The sequence below is a fragment of the Olea europaea genome, chromosome 16 (assembly GCF_002742605.1).
Source record: "Olea europaea var. sylvestris chromosome 16, O_europaea_v1, whole genome shotgun sequence".
NCBI classification, from domain to species: Eukaryota; Viridiplantae; Streptophyta; class Magnoliopsida; order Lamiales; family Oleaceae; genus Olea; species Olea europaea.
Window position 1 is genome coordinate 5,108,026 of NC_036252.1, and position 24,962 is coordinate 5,132,987.

Sequence of the window (24,962 nt, forward strand, 5' to 3'; positions counted from 1 at the left end):
AGCACACGAGTTACTGTAAAAGAAGTGTTTAAATCTAAACTAAGAAATTGAAAGTTACATATTCTCTGTTTGAGAGTGTTTGATTCGGGGGGTCCTTTGCTCTATGTTTTTTCTTCCTTTTATACTCCATGGGTGATTTCTTCGTGATCAACTGCTTAAGAAACCGCTTGATTGCTCTATAACCGTCTACTTTCCTTGTAGTGGCCAACTTGTTATGGAACTGCCTTCTCTAACTGCTGTCACTACTTTTGTCGTTCAACCGTTTTCAATTGAATTCCTTGAATCGTGGAACGTGATAGGACTACCCAATAACTGCTTCATTAACTGTGCTTTTGGATAACCATAACTTCTTATGTTTACTAAGATGTTGGGCTACTTGAATATTTGGACGAGAGCAGAGTCACAACTCTGGGCGACTGCATGGCAATTCATTCGCTCAAATCTTGGGCGACTTGCAACCTTGGACGATGGTATTTCCGCGTTCATGGGCTTTCTTATTTGGGCCTTTATCCTGCATTGCCTGACTGGATCGTTCTTTGGGCTATTTGATTTTGAGGATCTTCCAATTGGGCTTCATTCTTTGGGCCATTCGAGTTGGGCTGAACTTTTTGTGTATCAACAGTATTATAAATTCATGTACATATCATTGAATAAAACTTATATAGGATTAGTCATATCCTAAATATGTCTTTATGATATCAGAGCCAACGTCCCTATAACCTAAGTATCAATGGCTGACTCCATCGTCAATAGCAAAGAGTCAATCTTCGAAACATCTCAACTTGGAACAGAGGCAAAATCTTCAATGGGATCCTATGGACTCGAAAACTCGTCCTTCCAACTTACAGTCAAGAAACTCAACGGAATTTTTTTTGAGAGTGGGCCCAGTCAATTAAATTGGTGATAGATGGAAAGGGTAAGCTTGGTTACCTTACCAGCGAGACAAAAAAATTGGTGGACGCTGCCCTCCTTCAAAAGTCGAAATCTGAAAGCTCAATGGTGACAGCCGTGAATTCCATGAAGCCGTCCATTGGGAAGACTTACCTGTTCCTTCCAACAACAAAGGATGTATGGGAAGCCGTGAAAGAAACATATTCCGACTCTGAAAACGCATCACAGATTTTTGAAATTAAGACTCGCCTATGGCAGACAAAACAGGGATCAAGAGAAGTCATGAAGTACCATATGGAAATGGTTAACCTCTGGCAGGAACTCGATTTAAGCTTCGAAGAAAAATGGGAGTGCCCAGGCGATAGTAGCAGATACAGAAAGAAAGTGGAGAATGAAAGAGTATATGAGTTTCTTGCTGGGCTGAATCGCTATTTAGATGATGTGAGAGGCCGGATTCTTGGCCGGCAACAGCTACATTTGACACGTGAGGTATTTGCAGAAGTACGCCCGAAAGAGACGCGAAGACAGATTATGCTGAAGGAGGCGACTGAAGAAAGCGAGATTTCGGACTTGTCTGTGAAGGGTAATGGGCCAGGATTTTTTAAAGCTAATGGGCCTACAAGTTAGGTCCGAAATTGGGCCTTTATTTTTAAAAGGCAATGGGTTCAAAAGTGGACCCCTTTCTTCAAAAATTAATGGGTCATAAATAGAAGCTAATTATGGGTTAGGATGAGGACCAACACTTGGAAATGGATTGGGAATGTTAGGCCGATCATCTCGGGGAATGAAAAATGGGTCAATTCATAACCAACAACGGGGACGACCCTAGTGTGAACACTGTCATAGGCCGGGACACAAAGAAGATACTTGTTAGAAAATAAATAGAAAGCCCGTAGATTGGAAACCAAGACAAAAGGCTAAGAGCCGAGGATATCAAGCCGAGACAACAATTAATTCCTCTCCAAATGGTGCATTCAGTTCTGAACAAATGGAGCAACTCTATCAAATGTTCTCCAGCCTCCAAACATCTAGTCAGTCTTCTACACACAATCCGTCAAGTTCATTAGCCCACAAAGGTAATCTTCGAAAAGCTTTAAGCAATATCATACAATCCTAAGTTCCCTGGATCATTGACTCCGGTGCGTCCGATCACATAACGGACTCCCACCACCTGTTCTCCACATATTCGCCATGTGCTAGTAACCTAAAAGTCAAAATTGCTGATGGCTTACTCTCTCCAGTAGGGAATATTAAAATTTCTCATTCAATTATGCTCGAATCTGTTCTTCATGTTCCAAAACTGTTTTGCAATTTGTTATCCGTTAGTCAATTGACAAAAAATTCTAATTGTTTTGCTAAATTTTTTCCTTCTCGCTGTGTTTTTCAAGACTTATCATCGGGGAAGACGATTGGCAGTGGTAAGGAGTGTGAGAGACTCTACTACTTTGACGAGATTGATGTGAGTAAACAACGCCAATTTGCTAGCTTTGATTCTGCATTTGTCCCTAAGAGTAGTGAAATTTTGTTATGGCATTATAGATTGGGTCACCCCAGTTTTCAATATTTGAGGCGTGTATTTCCTTTCATATTTTCAAATAAAACTCATGATAATCTTCATTGTGAATTTTGTGAACTGACAAAACATTAACGCTCCTCCTTTCCAAACTCAATATGTAAACCTTCTAAACCATTCACTATGATTCACAGTGATTTATAGGGCCCCTCACAAACCCCTAATCGTACCCACACAAAATGGTTTATTACGTTTATCGACGATCATACTTGAATCTGTTGGGTCTATCTACTTAAAGATAAAACTGATGTTCGTTCTGTGTTTATCAATTTTCATTTAATGGTCCAAACTCAATTCCAAACCCGAATTCAAATTTTACGCACAGATAATGACACAGAATATGTCAATAACACTCTAAGAAACTATCTTTAAGAAAATGGGATAATTCACCAAAATTCTTGTGTCAATACTCCCCAATAAAACGCAGTTGCTGAACGAAAGAACTGACATCTTCTTGAAGTTGCTCGTGCCTTAATGTTTACTATAAATATGCCAAAAATATTCTGTGGGAGATGCCATATTGACATCGGCCTATCTCGTAAATAGAATGCCAAGTCGCATTCTTAAATTCGAATCTCCCGTCTAAAAATTCCAAAAAATCTTTCCTAACTCTCACCTTAACTCAAACTTACGGTTAAAAGTGTTTGGATGTACAACATTTGTCCATATCCATTCTCATCAAAGGAATAAATTAGATCCTCGGGCACTTAAGTGTGTACTGATCGGATACTCACCTACAAAAAAAGGCTAGAAATGCTATGATTTTATCACAAAACGGGTTCTTTTTAGTTTTAACATCACATTCCTTGAGAAAATTACTTATTTTCAAAGAACCTCTCTTCAGGGGGAAAATCCAAGTGAAGATCAGTTCTTGAAAATTGATATTTCTCCCACATTTGACTCTATCCCTCAGACTCCAACACCATCTTGTTCTAACATGCCATTTACAGAACGTAACTTAAACTCAGAGGGAGATGGAAAGAATCATGACAAAGAAATAATAGTTTACTCAAGAAAACCAAGATCAAGGTACAATGACAACCTAACACCTGAAGCACCTAGAGAGCCGGAACCGATGCTAGTTCCAGATCAGCATGAGCATTCTGTTGAAACTTCTAACATGAATCTGCCTATTGCTCTCAGAAAACAAACTAGGTCATGCACACTCCACCCGTCTCAAAATTTATAGCTTATAATACCCTTTCTACATGGTTCCTTGCTTTTGTTTCTAACCTTGATAATACAGAAATTTCGAGAGATGTCCAGGAAGCTTTGGAAACACCCAAATGGAAAGAAGCCGTCATGGAAGAAATGAAGGCGTTAGAAAAAAAATGAAACTTGGGAAGTGACGGAGTTCCCGAAGGAAAAAGACCCGTTGGATGCAAATGGATTTTTAATGTGAAATATAAAGCTGATGGAACTATAGAACGGTATAAAGTCCGTCTGGTTGCAAAGGGATATACCCAGACCTATGACATAGGTTACATAGAAATATTTGCACATGTAGTAAAGTTGAACACAATTCGAGTCATCCTATCATTAGCTGCCAATCTGGATTGGCCTCTCCAACAATTTGATATCAAGAATGCATTCCTGAAAGGGGAACTAGAAGAAGAAGTTTTCATGACACTACCATCAGGTTTTTGTGAAAGGAATGAAGAAAATAAAGTATGTAAACTAAAAAAATCCTTTATGGCCTCAAGCAGTCACCAAGAGCGTGGTTCGATAGATTTGCAAGAGTGTTGAGAAACACGGATATCGATAAGGATAGTCTGATGACACCATGTTTTTTAAACTATTTGAAGATGGGACAAAGACAATACTAATTGTATATGTTGACGACATAATTCTAACATGAGATAATACAATTGAGATGGAAAGACTAAAGGAAAACTTTGCCACAGATTTGAAGTGAAAGATTTGGGACCTATGCGATATTTTCTTGGAATGGAAATTGCCAGATTAAGAAGGGGTATCAGTATTTCACAAAGAAAATGTCTTGGACCTCCTAATTGAAACAGGGATGCTTGGATGTAAACCCAGCGATACTCCAATAGATGCAGGAAAAAGATCAGAAGACTCTGGAGAACCTGTTGAGAAGGACAGATACTAACGACTAGTTGGGAAACTAATATACCTATCGTACACTAGACTAGATATTGCATTCGTAGTTAGTGTGGTAAGCCAACATATGCATTCTCCAAAGAAAGCTTATCTAGAAGCAGTATACGAAATTCTCAGATATCTAAAAAGTACTCTGCGCAAAGGACTCTTCTTTAAGAAAAATGAAAAGAGGGGAGTAGAAATATTTACTGATGCCGATTGGGCAGGATCAATAGAGGATAGAAGATCGACTACTGGCTATTGTACTTTTGTATGGAAAAACTTGGTAACCTGGAGAAGTAAGGAGCAGAATGTAGTAGCCAGAAGTAGTGCTGGTGCTGAATTTAGAGCAGTTGCTCAAAGAATGTGCGAGGGACTGTGGTTAAAAAAACTCTTAGAAGAACTACAAGTTACAATGAAACTTCCAATCAAACTATATTGCGATAATAAACCAGCTATAAACATCTCTCTCAACCCTGTTCAGCATAATCGAACCAAGCATATAGAAGTGGATAGACATTTCATCAAATCAAAGGTTGAGGACGGAACTGTATGCATGACCTATGTCCCTACCAAAGAACAAACTGCAGATGTATTCATCAAAGGGCTGCCTAAACAACATTTCGATGATTTCATCTGCAAGTTGGAAATGATTAACATTTATGATCCAATTTGAGGGGGAGTGAAGAAATCCCGAAATTATGGGACTTTATTATTGTATATTATGATTGATTATATACCTTGTTTAAATAAAAATTAGTTAGGCAAGTTTTTTCTTTCCTTTCTTAGGAGATTATCTTTCCTTTCATGTTACCTTCATTGTATTATAAATTCATGTACATATCATTGAATAAAACTCATATAGGATTATTCATATCCTAAATTTGTCTTTACAATGTATATGCTTTTTAAGTTTGTTAATGACTAGAAATTCTCAATTTTATTTGAAACTACTGAGAGAAAAGGCAAATGGAAAAATGAATCTTGTATTGCTCAACTTGAATGAAAATCTAGGGGTTGATATCAATGAGTCGATTGCTTATGTGGAAGAGATTGTCAGATTGAGGTGGAAAGAATTTCTTAAACATTTTCTGATGGATGAATTTGATGATTTTCCAAAACCATGCAAGAATCTTCATCTGTCTTGTTTGAAATCATTTCAGATGTTTTTTAACTCTTCCAACTTATTTGATTCTAACACAGCACTTTTAGATGACATTAAGAAAGCTATTTACCTATCTATCTCATGCCCGAACCTTTCTTGAAGCCTCTGCCATATCCAGTTCCTGCTAAGAAGGACAATGTTACCAAACCCTATCATAACAATTTTTTGTTTGTAGTTTTATAAGTAGAAAATTGAAGTGAAATAAACATATAATTCATGTGTACAACATATGGCTCATTACTATAGATTTCTAAGCTCATATGTTTTTTCCTTTCATGTTTATGATTGACAGTGTTATTAATATTCTTTTACCGTATAATTGTAAGACAATGCATTTTTATTCGGTAACTTTTACTTTGGAATGTCCGCATCACGTAAAGCAAAAGTTGTAACACGGTAAAAGAATTACTGGAATGGATGCCTATATTCATTAATTAATTTGATCTTCATTTTATTCTGGATATACTTTGGTCCTGTTTTTCTCTACTGTTGTTACTGTCGTTTCTCTTGCTTTAATAGGTACTCCTTGTCATGATTGATGTTGAAACCGACAATGAGAAGCTTCTGAAACACCCATCATGTAACCATCTTGTGTTAAACATCAAGTATATCAGAGAATTGCCATTTTAACAATTTCTTATCAATTTTTCTTTTTCTTCTTTTTGTAATGATGCTGTCAAGTTGATGTTTACTTAAGTTTTGGAGGTGATCATTATAATCCCATTTGTATTCCAATTCTCTTGCTCCACATCTTTGATTCAACGTCTTAGTTACAATTGTAATGCAAATAGTTTGTATATTCCTTAAATGTGTTGTCATTATTCAAGAAAACCAGTGGAGAAATTGATCACATGAAATTTTATAGAATTTTTACCAACCCTTATAATGACTTCTGTAGTAGCCTATATGTTTATAAGCTTAAGTTGAGTAATCTAGAATAGTATAATCGATTTATTAACTACTGAAAATGAAGACGTACTGAAGTACCTCGTAACAGCTCATTTAGGACAAATAGAAGCTTTCAAATCCATATTTATGCTTCTCATTTTGTACCTCGAATATGACTTTCTAATTTATTTATGAAGAGATATCCTGGTGCCCTTATTTTTGCTACTCATTAGGAGATGCCATAAACTTTTAACTGTGGCTTCTAAAACAGTGAATATTTGTGTTAGGGTTGTGTAAAATGTTGGATTGGGAATGGAAAAGAAATCATTCAGTTTCCATTATCTTGGAGTTTAAAGGAAAATGCTAAACCATAAAATCCTGCTAACATCTATGTCAGAATGATTACAGCATAAACATTTCACATAATTTTGTGAAAATAATAATCGCCAAGTCTTCGTATACACTTGAAGAACCTATTTCAGACACACGACAAAATTATTACAAGCAGTTTGCCTATTGAAAAGTCTGATTACTATTTTCCATCTAAACTTCTGAAAATTGACAACCCAAAAAGAACTTTACATGAAGGACTTTATTGGAGCACATTAAATGAAACAAGCTAAAAATAGTGAATTGCAATAGAAATTCTCCAATTTGGGCCCGAGACAAACCATGATTACCATCAATTCAAATTGAACGCCTACTTTACTATCCAAGGACTTAATTAAAGCTTAGACTCCTAAACAAACTCCCACCTAAACTCAAGCCACGTTCTCCTTCACTTGGACTTGAAGATGAGGAACATATCATATATTTCCAGTCCTAACTTCCAGCACCTTTGAATTGGTCCTTCTGGTTCTGTGGCTAACATAGCCAAATACTTGGGATTGGGCTTCCTTGTTCTTCCAAGCTTAAACAAAAGGGTATTAAAGACACAAGTAGGTAGGTAGAGAAGATCTAGGGGTATAAAATACTCTTTCTGAGGAAACCAGGTAAAATGGCCAGTATTGCATGACCTAACATAAGTTTCAAATGAAACCAACTCTTATCCACGATTTGCTCGTTCACATTATCTAGCTTACAACTACTGGATCTTCATTTCTGGTTCCACTTTCTTTGCTATTGCTACCATCTATGTACATTCCATTTATCTATCTATTTTGGTGACTTTATCCTCTGCATTAATATTTCATTCAACAAACTGAGATTGTGAGGTTCAAGTAGTGATTCTAGATGTTATATTATCATGTTACGTAATATTCTATATTTATTTTATTTATATAATTTTAGAAACAAAAATAAAATTTAAATCAGTAGTGCCAGGCAGAGAGTCAGGCTGCATCTTTATTATTCTTATTGGCTTTATCTTTCAACTCAACTCTTCTTTAACTCTTAAGGGTAAATCATTAGGTTTCTACGTATCGAATCATTGAATTTGAGATCTCTCCTCAGGCACGTCAGTACATTATAATTTGCAGATGTAAAGGGCAACTTATAACTTACTTTCTTGGTTTCTAAATGTTCCATATAAGTGTTTCTCTTGGCATGTTTGCTTAGCAGGGCTATCTAGAAGGCTAAACTGTTTCCTTTTCGTTTGTGCTCTTTTTTGACAGTTCATTTGCGACCTCTGGGGATAGATCTTCCAGAAAAAAGATTGAAATGGGAATGACAAGATCGATGAATTCAGGATAACTAAGCCGGGACAAATTTTTTAACAAGGTGTGCATCAGAAGACAAGGAGTGGTGCATTAGTTTATTTTGTTCAATTTAAAGTTTTCACTTTCCTTTTATTCATTGTTGCTAGGTTCAAGAGATAGAGAAACAATATGAAAAACTCAATAAGCTACTCAGAAAGCTTTAGGTATTCATTTGTCTACTGCTCCAGTAGTTTTTCAACCCTTGTGCAAGTGGTTTCCCATCCAAATCTATAGCTACTGAATTTTCCTCCATTTAGTATAGAGTTAGGTTCTTCTTGTTTCTGTATCTTGTAAGTTCAAATGCTAAATCAAAGAAATGTGATAATGGAGGAAAGGCTGGGATTCTATGTCATTTCTACTGATATAATCACAATCTACTGATGTTGTATAGAAATATCTATTATATGCATAAGAATGGACATCATCATTCCTACCTTCTCTCGTAATTTCACTCTTGAATGAGAAGAAAAATTTGTTCTCTAAAGTTTGGATCATCTTGACAATTACTAGCAGTCTAAGGTCAATATGTTAAACATATCATATCGTCCACTATTTTTGGCTATCCTGTTTCTCTTTTCTTTTAGTCTTGGGTAAATTAGTTTGTGCTTTCTTCCTTGTATGTCCTTGATGTACTAGGAGCATACTTCTAGGTGGCAAATCGTACTCTAAATGATTATATATCATAAAATTAATAAGATAAAACAGAAGCACAACTTTTAATTGGAACTCTCAATGTGGGTTCCCGAATGTTTTTAAGACAATTTTCATCTCATAATAATGATAAGATCTGCAATTTCACTGCACGATGCTCATGAGGAATCCAAGGCTGCTACCATGAAAGGTATACTAATTCCATTTGATCATAAGTTTGCTTTAATATGTGTTGCAGAAAATAAGCTTTACATAATATCTCGAACCTTTGAATTTGGCAAATGTATATGATACTGAAAATAACGATATGTTATTTTATAGCTATGGTGACAAAATCCCAGGACCACCATTTAAAGATCAACCGAAGACATTACTAGAATGGAACATGCTAATTAGTTTGTTAATATTTGGAGTTAACATTATTGTTTAATTTAATTTAATTTAAGTTTTACTTGCTTTATTTTTAATTTTTCGCTATACCCCCTTATCTTTAGCGCTCACATTCATCCTTCAATTTTGGTGATCATTGTCTAAAATACAAAATCATAACATCTATATTTACTCATCGGCTTTTGTTCAATTGATGCACTCGTGTCAATTCTCAACATTGAACACATTAACATTATCATCAAAATATCCCAGCCCGTGCATTGCACGGGTAAAAACTAGTCTAAATAAAAGAATAATAAACATCAAACATTCAGTCCTTGTTTGACCTGCATTAAAATTATGGCTTATTTTTCTCTTTTTTTTTGAACTACACACCAATAAAATAATATTACACGTAATTTTAAAACATTTTCTTCTTTTTTGACCACACATTCTTAAAAAAGACCTATCTAGCCATTAAAATTTTAAATAATGGAAGCCAAATGTGGGCTCAGTAAGTTCAAATTATTAATCATCAAGATCACAAAAATCCTAACAAACAAACAAAATATAGTCATAATTTGGATACATAAAACAATTTTTATTTCTATACAAAAGATTGTCAAGTAATAACAATGACACACAAAATTGATTGTGGCAGTTTTGATGGCCTACCCCCACAATAAATTATGAATTATGCAAAACTTTTACAATCCACTTTTATAGTCAACCATTAACTGTTTAAACACTCATGTGATAGATATCCAATAAAGTTACAGCCAAGTTATCAACTATTTTAGAGTGTTCCCTCTTAGTTAGTTAGAGGAAGGGTAAAAGGGTAATAGAAATATAATAGAATGCCTATAAATGTAATAGAGGGAGAATTGGGATTGGATTCATTCATTGAGTAGTTTGTTGAGTTAGGGGGAGAGTTCCCAGCCTTTTGAATGCATTGGATTTGTTTCTTTAATTATGTTTCTTTTACTCATTCCATTAACAAATTGTCTTAATCTTCCATTAAATGCCGAGTGATATTTTACAATTTACATATCAAGCCTACATCATCCTATTAAAGAACTGTTTTCTTACACTTCTACTGATCAGCTAGATTGCGGTCTTCAACAGTAGTATTAGCAGGAGTTTCCCAGCAGTTGAGCAATCCAAAGCAGGAGCATCATCTCCAGCAGCTAGCCTATCACCTGTAAAACCAGCAGCAGTGAAATATAATAGAATGCCTATGAATGTAATAAGGGGGATTTGGGATTGGATTCATTAATTGAGTAGTCTGTGAGTCTAGTAGGAGAGTTCCAGGCCTCTCGAATGCCTTGGAGGGTTTTTCATTTCTGTTCCATTTTATCAATTCATTTACAGTTGAACTTTCTTGCATTCAATACATAATACAATTTATCACACTCCATTTCTGAAATCCTGTAGCAATATTTCTGTTATCTGATCTGCTGTCTAACCAATCTCTAATCAGCAGCATTCACAAGAGCGAACACAGGCAACAGCAGAAGACCAGACCAGAAGAACTCTAACAGCTACTTCCAGGTTCCTATCACCATGAATGTTTATTGGATTTTCCTCCATTTGTGAACACAAATAATTCATCAAGCAATCGAGGTGAAAAAGTTGTTTAAAGGCTTTTTAAGTGATTGACCAATTCCATTTTTCGATCTTGAAAGAGTTTCCTCCACTCACGTGATGAAATACAGTGTCGACTTACCGTGGCGTTGTGTAAATTGAAAAGGAGTGAAAGAGAAATGATTCAATAAATACAAAATTAGGGTGTACACAATTAATAGGCTATTTTCAATGAATACAAAATTAGGATCTCCACTAATTAATATATATAAAAATATAAAATTTAAAATTAAGTTTGGTTCTAGTTCTGATTCTTGTTCTCGGTTCTAGAATTAGAACCAAATCGGAACCAAAATCAAATGGTTCTCGGTTCGAAGAACCAAAACTATTGATTTTTTTATAGAACCTAACCAAACACCAAACTGCAAGGTTGGGTTCGGTTCTAGTTCGATTTAGTTTGGACATTTTGCCCACTCTTTGTTTTGATGAAAGGTTTGCATAAAGATTCAAGTTTTCCTATGGTCGATGCAATTATGCACAGTTGTTCGGACCATATATAAGTTTGATCTTCTATCTAGATCCTATACAGAGAATTTAGTTGGTCATAAATATGAGAATTTAACAAGAGGTAATTGCTTTACCAAGAACCGTGTCAACTCTGAGTTAATGTCACCTTCAGTGTATTCCTAATGCCTATAAAAATTCAGGTTTTTGTGCTTTCTGCCATGAGTTATATGGATTAACATTGTATGTTATCTGCACAATTGTTCTCTAAAGGAAGGGGGGGGGGGGATTCTTGTGTTTATATGTCCATAGAAGCAGTTGCCATAGTCCATATGCTTGTAGATGAAAAGATGAATGAAACAACCAATAGAAGTGAAGAAAAGGAAGCTCAAGAGAAAGTCCAAGGTAATTTTTGTGCTTATCATAAGAAATTTGTTAACTCTAAATATTAACTGCTGATGACAAGTCAGCAGCTCAGAAAAATATTGAGGAACATAGTCTCTGGATAACAAGAATAGTTTTTACTGAACATCTTTTTTTATCACCTTTCAGTTATTTTCTATGTTATTCTAATTTCAATTTGTTATTTTTACCCTGATGACAACTCTAAGATGCCCGTGTTCTGTTTTGACCAGTCACCATAGAAGCCTGTAAACTTCTCTTTACCATGCCTAGAACATTTCAAGTACAAGGTTGGGAAGTTCCATATATGCCTGGGATTTTGCTCCCTACTTTTAAAGTGACCTGGATTAAATGCCTGTAAGTTTCTGTTTTCATATCTTAGAGCATGGACAAGAGAAACTGCTTATTTTCAAATCATACTTTTCCAAATTTGTCATGTCAAAAAGTGAAGTCAGATTGGAGTACAACTCAAATAATTGATCTCTCGGTTGAACACCCTTCCAAATTTTAACCCCTGCAGATCCACACTATCTTAAACGTGCATAACAAAATGAGAAATTTGAAATTACAATTGTCACGATTTCAAATCACTCTCTCAATCTTTCAACTTTCTGAATGGAGTACTTCAGTTCTGTCTGGATGTTAAGCCTTGAAGGCGACAGAACGATGTCTTTCCAAATCGAGCTTGCTTCAAAAGCTGGATTAGGGCGTCTATAGAGTTCAAATATGGAATCTGCTGCGTCATTAAACCTTCCTACCTTTTTTAAGCAACTTATCTCATTTGGGTCAACCAACAAAGTCTTGTCTCTGTCTTTCCATCCTATTAACTTCACAATCATAGTCATGTTAGTAACTGATATATCTGGAGAAAATCACGAACAGATTGGTAGATATTGCAAAGAAAAACAACATATTTGTTTAAGCTAATGATACCTTAGGCGGGCCTTCTAATGCATTGGTAGCGTAGAGTCTAGCATTGTCTACTAATTGGCAGTATGTCATAAATGCATCTGCAAATCTCTTGTGCGATTTTAGCTGTGAGTTTACCCTCACTGCTCTTCTACACATTATAGCTCTCCTATGAAAGGGAAGAAACAACATCGATTCTCTGAATTCTCTTAAGACAAAGCTAATCAAAGATAAATCTTTCTTCTTTAAATATAAATGACGAACACAGACAATATAAAGTCACCAGAAGGGTAAACGGTAGGTCATGATGTGTTTTTACCATACATTTTATGCTAATAATGAATATATGGAAATAAGAATAGTAGCAACATTTTATGTTCGTTGTACCTTATTCCTCTGATAACTGCTAAATAAGCATCACAAACGACCCCAACCAATTCTATTCCGTATGACGTTCTCTTTTTAGTTTCATCCTATTCTTGTTCTTCATCAATTTGTTCCCAGTACTTTTCAGTAACAGTTCCATCTGCATCCACCTTGTAACGATCTCCCATGCGGTACCTGCGGTGAACATTCCTGGCCATGGTTATTGTCTGCACAACAAATGGCACCTGTAAGAGTGTGCCATCCATGATCACATCTCGCCCTTTGTTGAGTGCTATTACAAGGAGGCATGATGCTGCATCTGTAGATGATTGTTGTACCTGCAAAATGCAATTGCAATTGCATACCGGGTACTTTTTGAAATCTTAGGTAATAGTTTTTGAATATTAGACTTCTCACTATTATAAATTAATAACTCTATAGACTAGAAAAGACGGGTCAGAAAAGAACTATCTAAAGAGAAATCAAGCGAGTTTCTGAAAGAAGGCAAGAATTGGAGTTTGAACATGTTATCTTTTGGTTTTGATGTATAAAATTTAGTTATTTCGTCTGATACATTACTCTTAACTGACGAACAACTGATCCATCTGACCAAATTCACATGATTGTCTAATTTTGATAATGGAAAATGGGATAATCACACTTTCTTTGTACAGTTAGTTCTCTGCAGCATTAAAAAAAGTTTTGGTTTCTCAGAGTTGGCTCTGGTTAGAGATTGTTGATAAAAGAATTTTAAACTGACCAAGGAAGAGAAAGTTAAGTGCCAAGCTATCTGGCTAACTTCTGCTCCTCCAATGCCAGATGATGTATTAGAAGATACAATTCATTGGACCCTGCCATAAATTGTGAACAATATATGCAGACGACAATGGCTACCTATAAGAAGTCCTATTGCGCTTCTATTTCATATCTATTAACATATTTGGTTGTTTATGCCATAAATGCTAAAAACTTAAGATAGATTATTCGGATGGAAAATGGTGGAAGATTAGAAGCACTTATTGTGCAGATCCTTGAATTTTCCTTTTCTGCTAGCATTCTGCTAGAAATTTTAGAAATTCATAGCATGCACACTTGTTGATGAGAATTGCAGTGTATGTTGCGTATGGAAGAGGCTATGAATTCATAGCTGCTCAAGATGAATTATTTGCCTGTGGGGAAGGTATCGGATATGGTTTTAACAAAGATTAAGACCTCGGGAGCTATACTCATGACTGAGAAAAATACCTACGTGCAGACCGACTCCAAGTCTATCAATGGGGAAAATTGAGAGTTGTGCATAATTTACAAATCGATACATTAGATGTTCTGACTTCTGAGATTGGAATAGACTGTTTGTTTCCTTCTTATATGAGGTTTAGTAGCCTCACTTTGTATAGATCCAGGGAATGCTCCTAGATCAAATTCTTCACATCATTAAAAAAATTTTCTTCCCCCAAAAAAAAAAAAAAAAAGAAGAGTAAGAGTGCTTAAAACTCCATGTATATCATGTTTTACTGTTCAACCTCTTAATGATGTGATGTCTGCCTGCCACCAACATACTATGGTGTGAAATACTAGAGGATCCTCAATCTCCATGATTTTAAGTGCATTCTTCTCTTGAATAATTCAGTATCATCTGCAGCAAAAACTAAGGTATCATGCCCCCCAAAAAGTTGCTTACAAATGACAGATGTCAAAAGTACTTTCTTTTTCACGACTGGAATTGATGAACAGAGCTCTGGATTTTTGCTTGGAGAAGACAAGGATAGCACATACGTACCAGTTCAGCAGTTTGAAGCATGTCATGGTGACCCCTTGAGCAAAGGGCTTTATAAATTACATCGGACTCTTTGAAGGCATCTGCTTCTATCACTACTGCATTTCCCAATGCTCCAAAACATAATGGTCTGTTTCAGTAGAGTGCCAACCTTCATTAGACCACAGGTTCGAGTTCTGATTTTTTCTGCAAAGTTACTTTGCTTTTAAACTATTCAAAAACACGATTTTGATACTTGAGCCTCCATCTTCCGTAATGTTTTTCTTTTGGATGTTAATGGCATATTAATTTTCTTACTCTTTTAGAATGTCTTTAAGCACAGTACTCTTGCCAGCCCCCATCGCTCCACCCATGAAGAGGATAGGGCTTCTGTCTTTATGAGCCATGGGAACCATAACATCTTTGCACTGTGAATCGTCAAGGGATAGAAGTCCAATGGCTTTCATTTCCTCTACTAAGGTAGTAAAAACTCTTGCCACCTTCAGATTCTTTGTCACCCTTTCAAATCTCTGCTTTCTTTATTAAAAAATTAAAAGCAAGAAACGAGGATAATTTAGCTTATTTATTATAGGAAAGCACATAACAATTAGTTAAATTTGTAACATTGTTCCCAAATAGTAGAAACTGTTAAATTTAGTGGCCTAGAGTATCTGAAAGTTGTTAAGAATGCTTGCACTAAATAGTTATTGCTCAGGGTGTGATAGAATTTAGATAAACCTGCACTACTGGTTCCCAACACATTGTCCAAGCAGCAAGTTGTCATCAGCCCTTAAAAGGAGCTAGTTAGTCCTCAACATTTGGTTGCACAATCAGTACTCAGCCACCGTAACTGACAAGATCTCCAATAAATATTCAGGGGACATTGAAACGTCCAACTTTACAAAGCTTGATTTTGTTTCCCAGCTTGCGTTGGTGCCTAAAACTTGTAAGTGATGTATGTTTTTATGAGAGCCAACTTCATTTTAAAGGTTGAGGACCACCTACCATGGACAATGCAGTGAGGACAAATGTTGTACCTTTACCCTAGTCCTTATACAGCGCAAGTCAACCTGTATAGGGTAATTCTCTTGGAACTAAATACCGAGTGAATGGTTTTTTCCCAAGCAAATCATAAGTTTTCAATTTCATTGTATAGATCTACCTGGTGGCTGCCATCACAATGTGCTTAAGCTTCTTTTTAGGCTCAGATTTAGCACTCAGCACCTGAAATGAATAATATATCCCTAATCAGCAAAATTTATATCAAATGAGGTGCTTAATTTTATGTGAACATTGTATTGAATGTGTATTATGTTACCTGACCGATCATATGAGAAGCCTGTTTCCAATGGAATGCAAAGTAACTAAGAATACATCTCTCAAACTCTTCCACCAGCTTTATAAAGAGAGTATCAGCGTCAGGTTTACCAGCAAAAAATGCATATATGTCTTCTTCAGACCCATCAGCTTTTCTAATATAGTCAAGAGCTAATTTGCAAAGCTTTGGACATTCTCTTCTATCACGGAATCCTATTTGTCTGGCTGCATGAACCTATATAGTATGTGGAAGATCCAAATAACGCTAACAAGGCACGTCTCAGCCCGTGTTAAGAGTTATAATGCACTAGATCCAGCATAGAAACGAGAAGGGATAAGGGATTTGATATGATTTACCTACATAATGGGAGAAACGTTCGAGTTTCACAACCTGGCCAGTATCTGAAACTTTTATCTAAGGTATGATCCTTTGATCCCTTATTTTCTTTAGTTGATAATGCATCACCGCAGCAAATACTAATCCAATGGAAGAGCCTAAAAGGATCTGTGTGTGTGTGTTGTCTGATGTGGAAAAACTTTTAATCATTGATCATGCAACGCAGACTTATACAATAGCAAAAAAACTAAGCTTTATATCCAATAAATTTGAGGTGGGGTCGAGTAGGCTATCTGAATCCTTCTTTACCATGTATATTGTATGCATGAAATATGTTACCAGTCATACAGAATGTTCACTTGGACCTCTTGTATTACACGTGGCGATCATCCAAGAACTACATCTGAGAGTAGTTGCGATTAAATGCTAAGGTCTTCACACTAAGATCAGCTGAGGTGGTCCTACCTTTGCTTGTCTCTTGTAGTCGAACTCCTTGGAGTATTCGAAGCCCTTAGCAGGTTTAGCTGGGATGTCTCCAGAATTGATTGATGCTACGTGCCCATTTATTAAATGTCAGAGAAGTCAGTTTAGATTTGTATGATGGCTGATCTCTTGTCAAATGTTTGTCAATGTAATTAATATGAAGTAGAGGTGGCGGAATCAAGGGTCTCAGATCAGGCCACGTGGTTTGAATCTAACGGTGACCACGTCGACCTGATCACTATAAATAAGCAATTCTTGTATCATTTATGGGGATGAATGAATAAATAAAGAAAAAGGAGCATAATATATAAAAAGTTATCCACTATTCATTATCTTCTTCTTCTACATACATTTTTTACAATAGAAATACTACACAAAATAGGTCAACGTGTGTATTGTCTTCCAACTATACTTGTTGGCCATTTTTGAAGGCCAATAGATTGGCGTCGTCTATGGAAAATTTTCAGAACAACTAAACCACGAGAATCTCGTAAATAAAGCAAAAGAATCCAAAAAGTTTCCTAAGAAAAGATCGAAAAGCCTTTGAACAAAATGCGACATTTTTGGAAAAAAGCAACACAAGGCCTGATCAAGGTGTTGAAAGAGGTAACTCCAAATAAACTCAGCAAAAATCCTTGAATAAAGGAAAACAACTCTAGAAGTAGAACCAAAGAGAGGCTATCCGTCAAGAAGGGACGGCCATGAGTCCGACAAAGAAAGACATCGCACCAAGACAGACTAAAGAATGCTTTGGCGAGGAGATAGCCTCACAAAGTGCCCCAATAATCTAGGAGTCGCTGCCAGCCACCCCCGCGGTTCGCCACCAAAGAAATGGCTTGAGGAGTAATTCATTTTTTTCTTTAACTAATATTTGATGAAAACAAATTAAAAATTATAGTGATTTGAGTTTTAATCTTAATTCTAGAAAATAAATGGATATTCACACAATTGTTTGTAAAATCAAATAATTAGAAGACGTTAGGGCAGAATAACTTCACCTATTGATCACCTTTACATATTAAACTAAGATTCAAGGTGTTCGATCGAATTCATCTATTGTATTCAATGTACCCCTCTCGAGTTTTAATTGAACCTATTCAACTAATTAAATTTCATATCTCTATACAAATTCAACTTAGTTAGAGGAGTTCTTGTCCTAAGAATTCAATTATGATCGCAATAACTGGTATATGTATCTCTACTCGTTATATTAATGTATTGAATTTTATTACATGGTCTAAATCCTAACTTATATCTCTATTCCTAAAGGATTCACAAAATTCATCAAATTATTGATAAGCTAATTTAATGCAATCAATACATAGCAAAAATCAACACATGAAAAAAAATTAAAAACCAAGAATTTTAATAAGAAAATATAAAGGATCTTAAATGGTTACATTATTCGCTATAACAATGGATTTAACTACGCATAATGAAAGAAGAGAAACAACAAATTGTTTTAGAGTACATCACCGAATTTAGAATTAAATATGTAGAAGAAAAAGTAGATCTTGCACCAAGAATTTCTTCCTCTTCCAATTGATGCTTCACAAGATGAATTTGTCGTCGTTTTTTCCCTTTGAATCTCTCATTTTCTCTCCCAAGACGTGTTTTTCGCTTGTTAATGTGTGGAACCCCTCAAAAGTGTGAAAAACCCACCTTTATAGGTGTCGCACCGTGTATGAATAATAGGGTTTTCATATGGACTCAAAAAGGGGCCAGAAGTGCCGCAACGCCACTCCATAATGACTCTCGGCGCTACAGCGCCGAGGCTCAGAGAGGGGTGGGCACCGTAGCACCCTGAATATGGTGCTGCGGCGCCCACACTTTGTTTCTTTATCGATTTTCTGGCGTCTTGGCATCTTGTCCAACACTTGTGCTTTGTCTAATTTGCCCTAATATCCATAATTGCTTCCCCATCCATGCCATTACTTCAATTGATGGTATTTTTCGTATCTTTTCACAATCTCAACAAACCTTTAAAACAACATTAACAAAGACATTAAAAACATTCAACACTCGTGAAATCTAGCTTAAAATCAAATTAAAATTGGCTTAAACTCGTGAGTAAAATACACTCGTCAAGGAGCAGGCCCAGACTAGTAGCAAGGCTCACCAGAGAGTTAGCTGCCGTCACTGCAAGCGTGAGAACCATCTCCCGGCAAAACGTTGCAATGCGAAAACTACTGGAGCGCATGCAAGGTTAACTGGCCAACTCCTCACAAAACGAGGAGGTTGTTCTACTAGAAAGAGAGGTGGACGTGGACATGGTTACTGACTACGTCACCAGCCGAATAACTGAGGAGATCACCGTTCCATTAGAATGCAGCAAGGCTAACGCACAAGGAAATGGGCCAGTGTCTTCGATAGGCTTAGTCCTACAAGAAACAAATAGAACCGACCCCCCGTTTTGCCTGCTCAGGCTAGATGCTCTCCTATCTCTTTGAGCCGACCACATCTGTTCGACCCTTCGTCAGTGGGAAATCAGCATGGACAACTTCAATCGGGAACCGCAGCTAAGCTCGCCAATAGATACATGTGACTCTTGCCTAGGAATAGACGTGAAAGACGAGCTGCACTAGCTCGGATACGGGCCGACCAAGATTGACCAAGTAAGGAGAAAGGTATAAGCCCAGGGAGATGCCCTCATAAAAATCGGCCATTCCAAGTGAAGTCCTTTCATAGAAAGAGGCGATAAGGCATATAACTACAAGGCCGAGCTTCACGATCCTGGCAAACATGAGCCGACCTTCGCAGCAGATCAGTGAACCAAAGGAATATGCCTTATAGAAAAGTGATTTACTGCCTTCCCCATCATATCCAAAAGACATAGTCGGGTGACGGAAGTCTTAAGAACTACCCTCATGAGAAAGACAAAGGCCTCGTCGGAAAGGATGAGTACCAATTTTGGCCACCTCAGATTAGCTCTTTTTAAGGAAAAAGGTGCTAAGGTATATAATTGCCGAGGCAAGCCCCTATAATGTCAGCCAGTAAGAACTGACCCTCAACAGTAGCGACGAAAAGGTGCAATTCGCTGCCTTCTCCAATCAAAGCAGCTCAGGTATAAGCCTCATAGAATTATATTGCCCAAGGAAGCTTTCGCTCAAAAGATGAAGGCCTACCCTCCTATTGAGAGGCTCAAAATTTCAGCCCCATCCAAATAGGAGAATCAAAATGGGTCAAAGAGGACATAGCCCTACCCTATGTATAGCCTCGAACAAGCCATGTAAAAGAAGTCTGTTCAAAGAAGAGCTAAAGATGAAACCACCTTGGTCGAACCGCTAAATGCAAAAAATAATAAGGAAAGACCCCACATGGAACCACCTCCAAAATACACATACCCCATTTGGCTAACCAGGAAGGAGGACTATGCACTAGCCGTAAGCTCAGCCTTGTAAAATCGAAAGATACGCACACAAGCCAATGAGCTTTAGAAAATGAGGGCCGCAGCTTCCTATATAATTATTTGAAGTAGGCAGCTTCGACACGCAACTTCAACTCCTTTAACAAAAACTATAGACGACATCTACGATAGATACTTATGCAAATGTTTATTAAGTTGTCTCGCTTTTAGATCCCTGTTATTTCAACATCTACGTTTGAATTTGGGATTGCTGATAGCTTGTATATAATGTTAAGGCTAGAATATGTCACGACCCATTACATCATTCTTACAAGTGCCATTATACGTGTTATTTTACACCGTTTCCAGGCATGTGACATGATATGGTCTAGTCCACGCCACGTAGAAGACGCTGTCGAAGTTCTCGACAAAATGAATGACATTTTTCGAGGCAATTCCTTTGAAGGAATAAAAGAAAATAGCCTAAGGGGCACCAACCTATAGAGGCACTTTAGAATATGAGCTCAATAGCAGATGTAAACGAATCTCAGCCCAAGAGAGGGCGCCTTGGTGAAAGAGGCTGGAGCCCGAAGAGGTCCACCTCAGAAATAAAAATCAGCCTTAAGGGTAAAACGACACCAAGAACTGGATCCCATAAGGATCATCTCTGTGAAAAGGTACGAGATGCCTATAAAAAAAAGGGGAAAAAAGAGGGGAAACACTGCAGCAAGGGTACGACCCTTGATGAGTGATTTACACTCATTATATTATGCCATTAATTTTATTATTTTGCTATCTTGGAGAGTATTTTAGAATTGCTAACAAGTGATTTCGGTGTTGTTCTGTAGATTGATGGAAGTGGAGAAAACAAGAGTTAAAAGAGGCCAAAGGAAGGAAATAGGCAAAAGTTAGCGAAATTGGATGAAATGACCAAAATGTAAAAGATCCAAAGTTCGAGGATTAAAATGCAATTAATCAAAAGTCGTGTCGAAACTCGCGATGAAGATCCGAGAGTGCTAGGAGTCAATTGAATAAAGGAAGGTGTCAAAGGGATCAAATTTAGTCAAAATATGATCACAAATCATTTCCAACCGAAAAGTTATGCACCGGAGTTTTGGTCTCACATTGAGACTCATTTTTGACATAGAAAACGATCGAATTGGAGAATGATGCCTGAAGCAAAGTTGTAGCCCTTTGAATTAGCTTTCCAACGCATCTTGAATCATTTCAATCGGATATTAAACGAGAAAGTTATGCTAAAAATACTGAAGGACGCACAGAATGTCGTTTCGGGCGTACCGAGTGCCACGGCGCCCATCGGGAGCGCTGGGGCGCCCATCTTGCTGAAAACAAGCAGAAAGTCAGTGCCCAGGCGCTGCATTTCGAAACAGAAGAAAATTCTAATTTTATAATTTTTTCTCGGCCCAATTAGTAACCTGTTGTTCCCTAAATTTCAAGACACTATAAATACACAATTGAAGACCTAAATTAAGAGAGAGCCGCACACTAAAAATCTGTGAGATCAAGCCACGCACGGGATTTGGAGACGGCAAAACAGGGAGTCAGCTGCCCAAAAATTATGGGAATTAGAGAGAATCTGGAGAGGAAGAGCCGACAATTTCAAGAGGATTGAAAGGAGTTCAGCCAACTAAACGCAACAGAAAGGCAGAACTCAAAATTTTGGTAGGTTTACTTCTTCAATTAATCAATTTGGTGGACGGCTGGACAATCTTGAAAGAGTCAAAGGGCAGAAACTAATTGAGAGGCGTGGAAAACAAGGGAAGAATCAATTTACTCGTTTAATTTATTTTCTTTCTTCTTCATGTTTTACACTATAATTTGTATGAATTTACCGTCTTTAATTATGCACTGAACAAATTACCTAGGGTTGATGTAACCGAACTCAATATTATGGTTTGATGAAATTCTATAATTATTTAGTTTAATTTTCTCGTATTTATTTAATTGTATCATGATTTTAATGCTTTCGATTGCCTGATCAACAATTGGATGATTTGATGCTCTAAATTTGGCGCTCGAGAGAGGAAAATTTAGGCATGATCTAAGATTGATACAACATAGAATTTATAGGTTTCGAAAGAATGTATAAATCTATGAAGCTTACTCCAAAAAAGAATCGGGTCTTTTATAAATTCGTGATTTTCAATTTCGAACAGAGATATTAGAATTGGGGTCTAGGGTTAATTTCTAATCGTTGCTCGAGAGAGGGGGTTAGAAATACATTAGGGTTCTTGCTTTTAAATAGGGGAAAATTAATCGAAGTAATTGGAATTCGTTGAATCATAATTGAGAGTTAGGTGAAGTCAATCCCGAGGCCTTCTCATTTGATTATTTGCATTATCCAATTTTATCGCATCCAATAACGTTAGATTTAGTTTATATCATTCACTCATATAACATTCATTCATAAAATAATCAAACTGTCTAAATAAAGTAGAAATTTACATAATTATAGTACTTGATGAAAATTAAATTATAATCCTTGTGGGTTCGACATCGTTCTTCAAAACTATATTACAAAATTTGACACCGTACACTTGCGGTTTAAAAATCACGTTGCATAAATCGCGTGGGGACCCTCCCAAAACACTACCGGCTACAACGATATTAATTTAGGGCTCAATCCAAACACAAATTTGCATAAAAAGGTAAAAATCTTATTCATTACTACATTTACATTACGATCGAGGGCAATCAGTCGCTCACAGCACAATACAAAGTACTTTCCAAAATAACAGTAATAAAAATGAATAACGATGACAAAACACAATCACTATTACGTCAAACGCATAAACCGCTGGACCTCACCCTTTGAGGGATGTTTGCCATATATAGCAACATTTACAATCGCGAAGTCTGCTGGATCATGTTGAAACTACTCAAAGCTATGGCTACAATGCACTCTACCTAGTAAATTCTGGTAGAGAGGCAGCCTAACTACTCAGGGGAAGTACGTTGGTCACAATTCCTGAGGATCCACCTAGTGCGACTTAAGGCACTTCGGATGGGATTCACACCGTATTACAACATAATTTATTCAAGGTAATGGACGACACTCTGCACTTCAGCACTATTACCAGAAGTTCAAAGAAGATTGTACTAAGGCTGCATTTTCATTTTCACGGGTCCAAGCATCCCATACACTGCAGCCAAGGATCATCCAATTTGCACTCTCCATGGCATCGTTCGAAACCAAGCAGTCCCTTGCATCAACTTCCCTCAAAATCCACAAAGTACAAGTGTAATTTTTGGTCATATTGCAAAGAAATGAAATAAAGATTTACACAAGCAAATGAATGTTTGAGCAGAATGAACCTTTTATAGGCAAACCCATGCATTTTTAATCGTCAGATCTCAAAGATCTGGACCGTCCGAATTCGGGTCACATATAGACCATTTCGATGAGACCAACCTTTCAGCTTTACGGCCCAAATCAAAACACGTGGAATACGTTGAAAATTGAGGGCACCACCCTCCTTGGAAAGGCGAAATGGCAGCATGGAAGTATTTGGTAATAAATGACGAAAGATGTTCAAACTACCCGAACCATCTCACATAGCATTTCTTCGGTTGACATTCTAACCACTTCGACAACGGTACAAACCACCTTGAAATTTTACACCTAACAACTCGGACATTTATAACTTTGGCTTTCCATATACATTAAGGAAAGGCCACTTATATGTACAAGGCACACGAGCCTCGACCTCGATTCCGATGGCTATTGACGTACACGTTTGGCAAGGCTAAAACTCTCACACGAATATTTAAACACTTGGACTTGGGGGACTAATGTTACCTCATGGATTCCTTTTTCTTCAAAAAAGTCATAAACTCTATGTACCATATAAATGATCATACATAGACTTGTAAGACTATTGTTACTAGTCATAAAGAATGGCCACGTGGACCCCCCGTATTTACACGTGACAATCATCCAAGAACTACAACATCTGAAAGTAGCGATTAAATGATGAGGTCGTTACACTAATATCAGTCGAGATGGTCCTACCCCTGCTTGTCTCTTGTTGCCGAACTCCCAGAAGTATCTGAGGCTCTTGACAGGTTTAGCTGGGACATTTCCAGAATTGATTGATGCGACGTGCCCGTTCATTAAGTGTCAAAGAAGACAGTCTAGATTTGTAGGTTGCTTGATTTCTTGTCGAATGTTTGTCGATGTAATTAATATGAAGTAGAGTTGACGTGACATCAAGGGTCTTAGATTAGGACACGTGGTAATGGTGACCATATCGGCCTGATCATTATAAATAAGCAATTCTTGTATTATTTATGGGAATGGATGAATAAATAAAGAAAGAGGAGCATAATACATAAAAAGTTATCCACTATTCATCATCTTCTTTATTCTACATACATTTTTTTATAGTAGAAATACTGCACAAAATAGATCCACGTGTGTATTGTCTTCCAAAGACACCAGTTTGCCATTTTTTAAGATCAACAATATACATCATGTATGTATAAATTTACCGTTCTTCATGTCTTGGCTATCAAAAGGTGAAGAGAATACTTTCCTGTAAATTTTAAGATTTGCATGTATGTTGCATGTATTTTGCACTAAAAACTGCTCAAGGAAGAA

The 24,962-nt window shown here is 36.8% G+C and overlaps 1 long non-coding RNA gene and 1 pseudogene across 1 annotated transcript; one reads left to right on the forward strand and one right to left on the reverse strand.

Moving 5' to 3' along the window:
• Positions 1 to 550: 550 nt before the first annotated feature.
• LOC111411853 lies at positions 551 to 9,411 on the forward strand. The gene is made up of 3 exons (XR_002705916.1): positions 551 to 6,312; positions 8,234 to 8,339; positions 8,425 to 9,411. It is a non-coding gene; the product is annotated as an uncharacterized LOC111411853 (long non-coding RNA).
• A 2,808-nt stretch (positions 9,412 to 12,219) lies between these two features.
• Positions 12,220 to 18,860, reverse strand: LOC111412532 (annotated as a pseudogene).
• Positions 18,861 to 24,962: the final 6,102 nt, after the last annotated feature.